We start from the raw sequence: 10,305 nt of genomic DNA on the forward strand, positions 1-10,305 counted from the left end.
GACCCGTTACGTTATCGCCACCCCATCTACCGTATCCGGCAATCCCCAGATCCGAATCGAGGTAAGTACCGTCCTTTTCTTTTTCAGGTTCAGGTAAGTACCAAATTGTGTTTAATTTTGCCGAATTTGTGTTTTATTTGTCCTGTTTTTTAGGTTTTTAACTGTTTTTTAATAAAATTTGTCTTTGCTCAATGAATTTAGTCTCTGTGTCGTTTTTATTTCCAATTCTTAGGCTTTTAAACTGTTTTTATCCATAAATTATCCAATTTTTAGGTTATAGATTTATGATAGTCCATATACTAGGTTTTTAATTTTTTAGGCCAGTAAATCAATACATAAATGAAAAAACATCAAAAGAAATCCCCCCCGAAAATAACAAACTAAAATAACAAACTAAAATAACAAACAAAAACACGTTTTAGTGCTGACGCATGGCTGTAGCTACGTTTCGGCTGGATTGTGCCTTCTTCAGGCTGTGCACATGCGTCGCTGGCCAAATCAAAATGAAGAGACTCTTCTCTGCCCCTCCTTTTATATGTGCTGTGGCTCCTCCCTCCAGCAGCCGCTGAAAGTACCGGATGTACGTCACTTTGCTTTTTTTCTGTTTTTGTGTTTTTCTCTTTTTCTTTTTCTGATTTTTCCTTTTTCTTTTTTCTTGCTGCTTGCTTTTACTTAATCCTTTGCTTCCCTTCTTTCCTTCTCTCCTTTCCTACCTTTTCTTTGCCTTCTTCCCTTTGTCTCCTAATCCCTGAATCCCTTCCTTTTGCCTTAAAGTCCCTCCTTACTCTTCTCCCCTCCATTGACTTTCCCTTGACAGTCCCTGTTTTCTGGCCTATATTTGTCTTTGCTTTGGCTTTATTTCTGTGACTCTGTGGCCCATCTATAATTTTCCCTCTCTTGGGGTATTATCATCCGCAACTGGGGATGTTTTCTAATTTTCCCTCTCTTGGGTTTCTATTTTCCCTCTCTTGGGGTATCATCATCCGCAACTGGGGATGGAATTGGGGTACCTGCACAAAGGGGTCAGCATTGGGGTTGGGGTTAAGGTCAGGGCTTAGGCTGGGGATGGGACTAAAGATAGGGCATTAGTCATGGGGCTTGGTTAAGGTTAGGGTAAGGATGTGGGATGGGGATAGACTAGGCCAACTCGGCATTGGGGATCAAATTTGGGGTCCAAATTAGGGGTCAGAGGAATTCAATTAGGCATCCTGAGCGAGATGCAGAATAGAGGTAAGGGGTAACCGGATAAGGAATGGAAATGGCTTCGGCAACGGGCCCCAGTCAATCTGGGAAACCCAGCGGGTCCATGGCAGGACCTGGCGGGTAAGGTTAGGGGAAATTGAAACTCCTCCCTCGTTTAAGAGGGCAGGAGTATGTGCACGCTCCGCACCATGACCCTTCCCGAGACCCGTTACGTTATCGCCACCCCATCTACCGTATCCGGCAATCCCCAGATCCGAATCGAGGTAAGTACCGTCCTTTTCTTTTTCAGGTTCAGGTAAGTACCAAATTGTGTTTAATTTTGCCGAATTTGTGTTTTATTTGTCCTGTTTTTTAGGTTTTTAACTGTTTTTTAATAAAATTTGTCTTTGCTCAATGAATTTAGTCTCTGTGTCGTTTTTATTTCCAATTCTTAGGCTTTTAAACTGTTTTTATCCATAAATTATCCAATTTTTAGGTTATAGATTTATGATAGTCCATATACTAGGTTTTTAATTTTTTAGGCCAGTAAATCAATACATAAATGAAAAAACATCAAAAGAAATCCCCCCCGAAAATAACAAACTAAAATAACAAACTAAAATAACAAACAAAAACACGTTTTAGTGCTGACGCATGGCTGTAGCTACGTTTCGGCTGGATTGTGCCTTCTTCAGGCTGTGCACATGCGTCGCTGGCCAAATCAAAATGAAGAGACTCTTCTCTGCCCCTCCTTTTATATGTGCTGTGGCTCCTCCCTCCAGCAGCCGCTGAAAGTACCGGATGTACGTCACTTTGCTTTTTTTCTGTTTTTGTGTTTTTCTCTTTTTCTTTTTCTGATTTTTCCTTTTTCTTTTTTCTTGCTGCTTGCTTTTACTTAATCCTTTGCTTCCCTTCTTTCCTTCTCTCCTTTCCTACCTTTTCTTTGCCTTCTTCCCTTTGTCTCCTAATCCCTGAATCCCTTCCTTTTGCCTTAAAGTCCCTCCTTACTCTTCTCCCCTCCATTGACTTTCCCTTGACAGTCCCTGTTTTCTGGCCTATATTTGTCTTTGCTTTGGCTTTATTTCTGTGACTCTGTGGCCCATCTATAATTTTCCCTCTCTTGGGGTATTATCATCCGCAACTGGGGATGTTTTCTAATTTTCCCTCTCTTGGGTTTCTATTTTCCCTCTCTTGGGGTATCATCATCCGCAACTGGGGATGGAATTGGGGTACCTGCACAAAGGGGTCAGCATTGGGGTTGGGGTTAAGGTCAGGGCTTAGGCTGGGGATGGGACTAAAGATAGGGCATTAGTCATGGGGCTTGGTTAAGGTTAGGGTAAGGATGTGGGATGGGGATAGACTAGGCCAACTCGGCATTGGGGATCAAATTTGGGGTCCAAATTAGGGGTCAGAGGAATTCAATTAGGCATCCTGAGCGAGATGCAGAATAGAGGTAAGGGGTAACCGGATAAGGAATGGAAATGGCTTCGGCAACGGGCCCCAGTCAATCTGGGAAACCCAGCGGGTCCATGGCAGGACCTGGCGGGTAAGGTTAGGGGAAATTGAAACTCCTCCCTCGTTTAAGAGGGCAGGAGTATGTGCACGCTCCGCACCATGACCCTTCCCGAGACCCGTTACGTTATCGCCACCCCATCTACCGTATCCGGCAATCCCCAGATCCGAATCGAGGTAAGTACCGTCCTTTTCTTTTTCAGGTTCAGGTAAGTACCAAATTGTGTTTAATTTTGCCGAATTTGTGTTTTATTTGTCCTGTTTTTTAGGTTTTTAACTGTTTTTTAATAAAATTTGTCTTTGCTCAATGAATTTAGTCTCTGTGTCGTTTTTATTTCCAATTCTTAGGCTTTTAAACTGTTTTTATCCATAAATTATCCAATTTTTAGGTTATAGATTTATGATAGTCCATATACTAGGTTTTTAATTTTTTAGGCCAGTAAATCAATACATAAATGAAAAAACATCAAAAGAAATCCCCCCCGAAAATAACAAACTAAAATAACAAACTAAAATAACAAACAAAAACACGTTTTAGTGCTGACGCATGGCTGTAGCTACGTTTCGGCTGGATTGTGCCTTCTTCAGGCTGTGCACATGCGTCGCTGGCCAAATCAAAATGAAGAGACTCTTCTCTGCCCCTCCTTTTATATGTGCTGTGGCTCCTCCCTCCAGCAGCCGCTGAAAGTACCGGATGTACGTCACTTTGCTTTTTTTCTGTTTTTGTGTTTTTCTCTTTTTCTTTTTCTGATTTTTCCTTTTTCTTTTTTCTTGCTGCTTGCTTTTACTTAATCCTTTGCTTCCCTTCTTTCCTTCTCTCCTTTCCTACCTTTTCTTTGCCTTCTTCCCTTTGTCTCCTAATCCCTGAATCCCTTCCTTTTGCCTTAAAGTCCCTCCTTACTCTTCTCCCCTCCATTGACTTTCCCTTGACAGTCCCTGTTTTCTGGCCTATATTTGTCTTTGCTTTGGCTTTATTTCTGTGACTCTGTGGCCCATCTATAATTTTCCCTCTCTTGGGGTATTATCATCCGCAACTGGGGATGTTTTCTAATTTTCCCTCTCTTGGGTTTCTATTTTCCCTCTCTTGGGGTATCATCATCCGCAACTGGGGATGGAATTGGGGTACCTGCACAAAGGGGTCAGCATTGGGGTTGGGGTTAAGGTCAGGGCTTAGGCTGGGGATGGGACTAAAGATAGGGCATTAGTCATGGGGCTTGGTTAAGGTTAGGGTAAGGATGTGGGATGGGGATAGACTAGGCCAACTCGGCATTGGGGATCAAATTTGGGGTCCAAATTAGGGGTCAGAGGAATTCAATTAGGCATCCTGAGCGAGATGCAGAATAGAGGTAAGGGGTAACCGGATAAGGAATGGAAATGGCTTCGGCAACGGGCCCCAGTCAATCTGGGAAACCCAGCGGGTCCATGGCAGGACCTGGCGGGTAAGGTTAGGGGAAATTGAAACTCCTCCCTCGTTTAAGAGGGCAGGAGTATGTGCACGCTCCGCACCATGACCCTTCCCGAGACCCGTTACGTTATCGCCACCCCATCTACCGTATCCGGCAATCCCCAGATCCGAATCGAGGTAAGTACCGTCCTTTTCTTTTTCAGGTTCAGGTAAGTACCAAATTGTGTTTAATTTTGCCGAATTTGTGTTTTATTTGTCCTGTTTTTTAGGTTTTTAACTGTTTTTTAATAAAATTTGTCTTTGCTCAATGAATTTAGTCTCTGTGTCGTTTTTATTTCCAATTCTTAGGCTTTTAAACTGTTTTTATCCATAAATTATCCAATTTTTAGGTTATAGATTTATGATAGTCCATATACTAGGTTTTTAATTTTTTAGGCCAGTAAATCAATACATAAATGAAAAAACATCAAAAGAAATCCCCCCCGAAAATAACAAACTAAAATAACAAACTAAAATAACAAACAAAAACACGTTTTAGTGCTGACGCATGGCTGTAGCTACGTTTCGGCTGGATTGTGCCTTCTTCAGGCTGTGCACATGCGTCGCTGGCCAAATCAAAATGAAGAGACTCTTCTCTGCCCCTCCTTTTATATGTGCTGTGGCTCCTCCCTCCAGCAGCCGCTGAAAGTACCGGATGTACGTCACTTTGCTTTTTTTCTGTTTTTGTGTTTTTCTCTTTTTCTTTTTCTGATTTTTCCTTTTTCTTTTTTCTTGCTGCTTGCTTTTACTTAATCCTTTGCTTCCCTTCTTTCCTTCTCTCCTTTCCTACCTTTTCTTTGCCTTCTTCCCTTTGTCTCCTAATCCCTGAATCCCTTCCTTTTGCCTTAAAGTCCCTCCTTACTCTTCTCCCCTCCATTGACTTTCCCTTGACAGTCCCTGTTTTCTGGCCTATATTTGTCTTTGCTTTGGCTTTATTTCTGTGACTCTGTGGCCCATCTATAATTTTCCCTCTCTTGGGGTATTATCATCCGCAACTGGGGATGTTTTCTAATTTTCCCTCTCTTGGGTTTCTATTTTCCCTCTCTTGGGGTATCATCATCCGCAACTGGGGATGGAATTGGGGTACCTGCACAAAGGGGTCAGCATTGGGGTTGGGGTTAAGGTCAGGGCTTAGGCTGGGGATGGGACTAAAGATAGGGCATTAGTCATGGGGCTTGGTTAAGGTTAGGGTAAGGATGTGGGATGGGGATAGACTAGGCCAACTCGGCATTGGGGATCAAATTTGGGGTCCAAATTAGGGGTCAGAGGAATTCAATTAGGCATCCTGAGCGAGATGCAGAATAGAGGTAAGGGGTAACCGGATAAGGAATGGAAATGGCTTCGGCAACGGGCCCCAGTCAATCTGGGAAACCCAGCGGGTCCATGGCAGGACCTGGCGGGTAAGGTTAGGGGAAATTGAAACTCCTCCCTCGTTTAAGAGGGCAGGAGTATGTGCACGCTCCGCACCATGACCCTTCCCGAGACCCGTTACGTTATCGCCACCCCATCTACCGTATCCGGCAATCCCCAGATCCGAATCGAGGTAAGTACCGTCCTTTTCTTTTTCAGGTTCAGGTAAGTACCAAATTGTGTTTAATTTTGCCGAATTTGTGTTTTATTTGTCCTGTTTTTTAGGTTTTTAACTGTTTTTTAATAAAATTTGTCTTTGCTCAATGAATTTAGTCTCTGTGTCGTTTTTATTTCCAATTCTTAGGCTTTTAAACTGTTTTTATCCATAAATTATCCAATTTTTAGGTTATAGATTTATGATAGTCCATATACTAGGTTTTTAATTTTTTAGGCCAGTAAATCAATACATAAATGAAAAAACATCAAAAGAAATCCCCCCCGAAAATAACAAACTAAAATAACAAACTAAAATAACAAACAAAAAACACGTTTTAGTGCTGACGCATGGCTGTAGCTACGTTTCGGCTGGATTGTGCCTTCTTCAGGCTGTGCACATGCGTCGCTGGCCAAATCAAAATGAAGAGACTCTTCTCTGCCCCTCCTTTTATATGTGCTGTGGCTCCTCCCTCCAGCAGCCGCTGAAAGTACCGGATGTACGTCACTTTGCTTTTTTTCTGTTTTTGTGTTTTTCTCTTTTTCTTTTTCTGATTTTTCCTTTTTCTTTTTTCTTGCTGCTTGCTTTTACTTAATCCTTTGCTTCCCTTCTTTCCTTCTCTCCTTTCCTACCTTTTCTTTGCCTTCTTCCCTTTGTCTCCTAATCCCTGAATCCCTTCCTTTTGCCTTAAAGTCCCTCCTTACTCTTCTCCCCTCCATTGACTTTCCCTTGACAGTCCCTGTTTTCTGGCCTATATTTGTCTTTGCTTTGGCTTTATTTCTGTGACTCTGTGGCCCATCTATAATTTTCCCTCTCTTGGGGTATTATCATCCGCAACTGGGGATGTTTTCTAATTTTCCCTCTCTTGGGTTTCTATTTTCCCTCTCTTGGGGTATCATCATCCGCAACTGGGGATGGAATTGGGGTACCTGCACAAAGGGGTCAGCATTGGGGTTGGGGTTAAGGTCAGGGCTTAGGCTGGGGATGGGACTAAAGATAGGGCATTAGTCATGGGGCTTGGTTAAGGTTAGGGTAAGGATGTGGGATGGGGATAGACTAGGCCAACTCGGCATTGGGGATCAAATTTGGGGTCCAAATTAGGGGTCAGAGGAATTCAATTAGGCATCCTGAGCGAGATGCAGAATAGAGGTAAGGGGTAACCGGATAAGGAATGGAAATGGCTTCGGCAACGGGCCCCAGTCAATCTGGGAAACCCAGCGGGTCCATGGCAGGACCTGGCGGGTAAGGTTAGGGGAAATTGAAACTCCTCCCTCGTTTAAGAGGGCAGGAGTATGTGCACGCTCCGCACCATGACCCTTCCCGAGACCCGTTACGTTATCGCCACCCCATCTACCGTATCCGGCAATCCCCAGATCCGAATCGAGGTAAGTACCGTCCTTTTCTTTTTCAGGTTCAGGTAAGTACCAAATTGTGTTTAATTTTGCCGAATTTGTGTTTTATTTGTCCTGTTTTTTAGGTTTTTAACTGTTTTTTAATAAAATTTGTCTTTGCTCAATGAATTTAGTCTCTGTGTCGTTTTTATTTCCAATTCTTAGGCTTTTAAACTGTTTTTATCCATAAATTATCCAATTTTTAGGTTATAGATTTATGATAGTCCATATACTAGGTTTTTAATTTTTAGGCCAGTAAATCAATACATAAATGAAAAAACATCAAAAGAAATCCCCCCCGAAAATAACAAACTAAAATAACAAACTAAAATAACAAACAAAAACACGTTTTAGTGCTGACGCATGGCTGTAGCTACGTTTCGGCTGGATTGTGCCTTCTTCAGGCTGTGCACATGCGTCGCTGGCCAAATCAAAATGAAGAGACTCTTCTCTGCCCCTCCTTTTATATGTGCTGTGGCTCCTCCCTCCAGCAGCCGCTGAAAGTACCGGATGTACGTCACTTTGCTTTTTTTCTGTTTTTGTGTTTTTCTCTTTTTCTTTTTCTGATTTTTCCTTTTTCTTTTTTCTTGCTGCTTGCTTTTACTTAATCCTTTGCTTCCCTTCTTTCCTTCTCTCCTTTCCTACCTTTTCTTTGCCTTCTTCCCTTTGTCTCCTAATCCCTGAATCCCTTCCTTTTGCCTTAAAGTCCCTCCTTACTCTTCTCCCCTCCATTGACTTTCCCTTGACAGTCCCTGTTTTCTGGCCTATATTTGTCTTTGCTTTGGCTTTATTTCTGTGACTCTGTGGCCCATCTATAATTTTCCCTCTCTTGGGGTATTATCATCCGCAACTGGGGATGTTTTCTAATTTTCCCTCTCTTGGGTTTCTATTTTCCCTCTCTTGGGGTATCATCATCCGCAACTGGGGATGGAATTGGGGTACCTGCACAAAGGGGTCAGCATTGGGGTTGGGGTTAAGGTCAGGGCTTAGGCTGGGGATGGGACTAAAGATAGGGCATTAGTCATGGGGCTTGGTTAAGGTTAGGGTAAGGATGTGGGATGGGGATAGACTAGGCCAACTCGGCATTGGGGATCAAATTTGGGGTCCAAATTAGGGGTCAGAGGAATTCAATTAGGCATCCTGAGCGAGATGCAGAATAGAGGTAAGGGGTAACCGGATAAGGAATGGAAATGGCTTCGGCAACGGGCCCCAGTCAATCTGGGAAACCCAGCGGGTCCATGGCAGGACCTGGCGGGTAAGGTTAGGGGAAATTGAAACTCCTCCCTCGTTTAAGAGGGCAGGAGTATGTGCACGCTCCGCACCATGACCCTTCCCGAGACCCGTTACGTTATCGCCACCCCATCTACCGTATCCGGCAATCCCCAGATCCGAATCGAGGTAAGTACCGTCCTTTTCTTTTTCAGGTTCAGGTAAGTACCAAATTGTGTTTAATTTTGCCGAATTTGTGTTTTATTTGTCCTGTTTTTTAGGTTTTTAACTGTTTTTTAATAAAATTTGTCTTTGCTCAATGAATTTAGTCTCTGTGTCGTTTTTATTTCCAATTCTTAGGCTTTTAAACTGTTTTTATCCATAAATTATCCAATTTTTAGGTTATAGATTTATGATAGTCCATATACTAGGTTTTTAATTTTTTAGGCCAGTAAATCAATACATAAATGAAAAAACATCAAAAGAAATCCCCCCCGAAAATAACAAACTAAAATAACAAACTAAAATAACAAACAAAAACACGTTTTAGTGCTGACGCATGGCTGTAGCTACGTTTCGGCTGGATTGTGCCTTCTTCAGGCTGTGCACATGCGTCGCTGGCCAAATCAAAATGAAGAGACTCTTCTCTGCCCCTCCTTTTATATGTGCTGTGGCTCCTCCCTCCAGCAGCCGCTGAAAGTACCGGATGTACGTCACTTTGCTTTTTTTCTGTTTTTGTGTTTTTCTCTTTTTCTTTTTCTGATTTTTCCTTTTTCTTTTTTCTTGCTGCTTGCTTTTACTTAATCCTTTGCTTCCCTTCTTTCCTTCTCTCCTTTCCTACCTTTTCTTTGCCTTCTTCCCTTTGTCTCCTAATCCCTGAATCCCTTCCTTTTGCCTTAAAGTCCCTCCTTACTCTTCTCCCCTCCATTGACTTTCCCTTGACAGTCCCTGTTTTCTGGCCTATATTTGTCTTTGCTTTGGCTTTATTTCTGTGACTCTGTGGCCCATCTATAATTTTCCCTCTCTTGGGGTATTATCATCCGCAACTGGGGATGTTTTCTAATTTTCCCTCTCTTGGGTTTCTATTTTCCCTCTCTTGGGGTATCATCATCCGCAACTGGGGATGGAATTGGGGTACCTGCACAAAGGGGTCAGCATTGGGGTTGGGGTTAAGGTCAGGGCTTAGGCTGGGGATGGGACTAAAGATAGGGCATTAGTCATGGGGCTTGGTTAAGGTTAGGGTAAGGATGTGGGATGGGGATAGACTAGGCCAACTCGGCATTGGGGATCAAATTTGGGGTCCAAATTAGGGGTCAGAGGAATTCAATTAGGCATCCTGAGCGAGATGCAGAATAGAGGTAAGGGGTAACCGGATAAGGAATGGAAATGGCTTCGGCAACGGGCCCCAGTCAATCTGGGAAACCCAGCGGGTCCATGGCAGGACCTGGCGGGTAAGGTTAGGGGAAATTGAAACTCCTCCCTCGTTTAAGAGGGCAGGAGTATGTGCACGCTCCGCACCATGACCCTTCCCGAGACCCGTTACGTTATCGCCACCCCATCTACCGTATCCGGCAATCCCCAGATCCGAATCGAGGTAAGTACCGTCCTTTTCTTTTTCAGGTTCAGGTAAGTACCAAATTGTGTTTAATTTTGCCGAATTTGTGTTTTATTTGTCCTGTTTTTTTAGGTTTTTAACTGTTTTTTAATAAAATTTGTCTTTGCTCAATGAATTTAGTCTCTGTGTCGTTTTTATTTCCAATTCTTAGGCTTTTAAACTGTTTTTTATCCATAAATTATCCAATTTTTAGGTTATAGATTTATGATAGTCCATATACTAGGTTTTTAATTTTTTAGGCCAGTAAATCAATACATAAATGAAAAAACATCAAAAGAAATCCCCCCCGAAAATAACAAACTAAAATAACAAACTAAAATAACAAACAAAACACGTTTTAGTGCTGACGCATGGCTGTAGCTACGTTTCGGCTGGATTGTGCCTTCTT

The sequence above is a fragment of the Copadichromis virginalis genome, linkage group LG2, assembly GCF_057382275.1.
Source record: "Copadichromis virginalis isolate Kocher_CV1m ecotype Utaka linkage group LG2, C_Virginalis_male_GT1.1, whole genome shotgun sequence".
NCBI lineage: Eukaryota > Metazoa > Chordata > Actinopteri > Cichliformes > Cichlidae > Copadichromis > Copadichromis virginalis.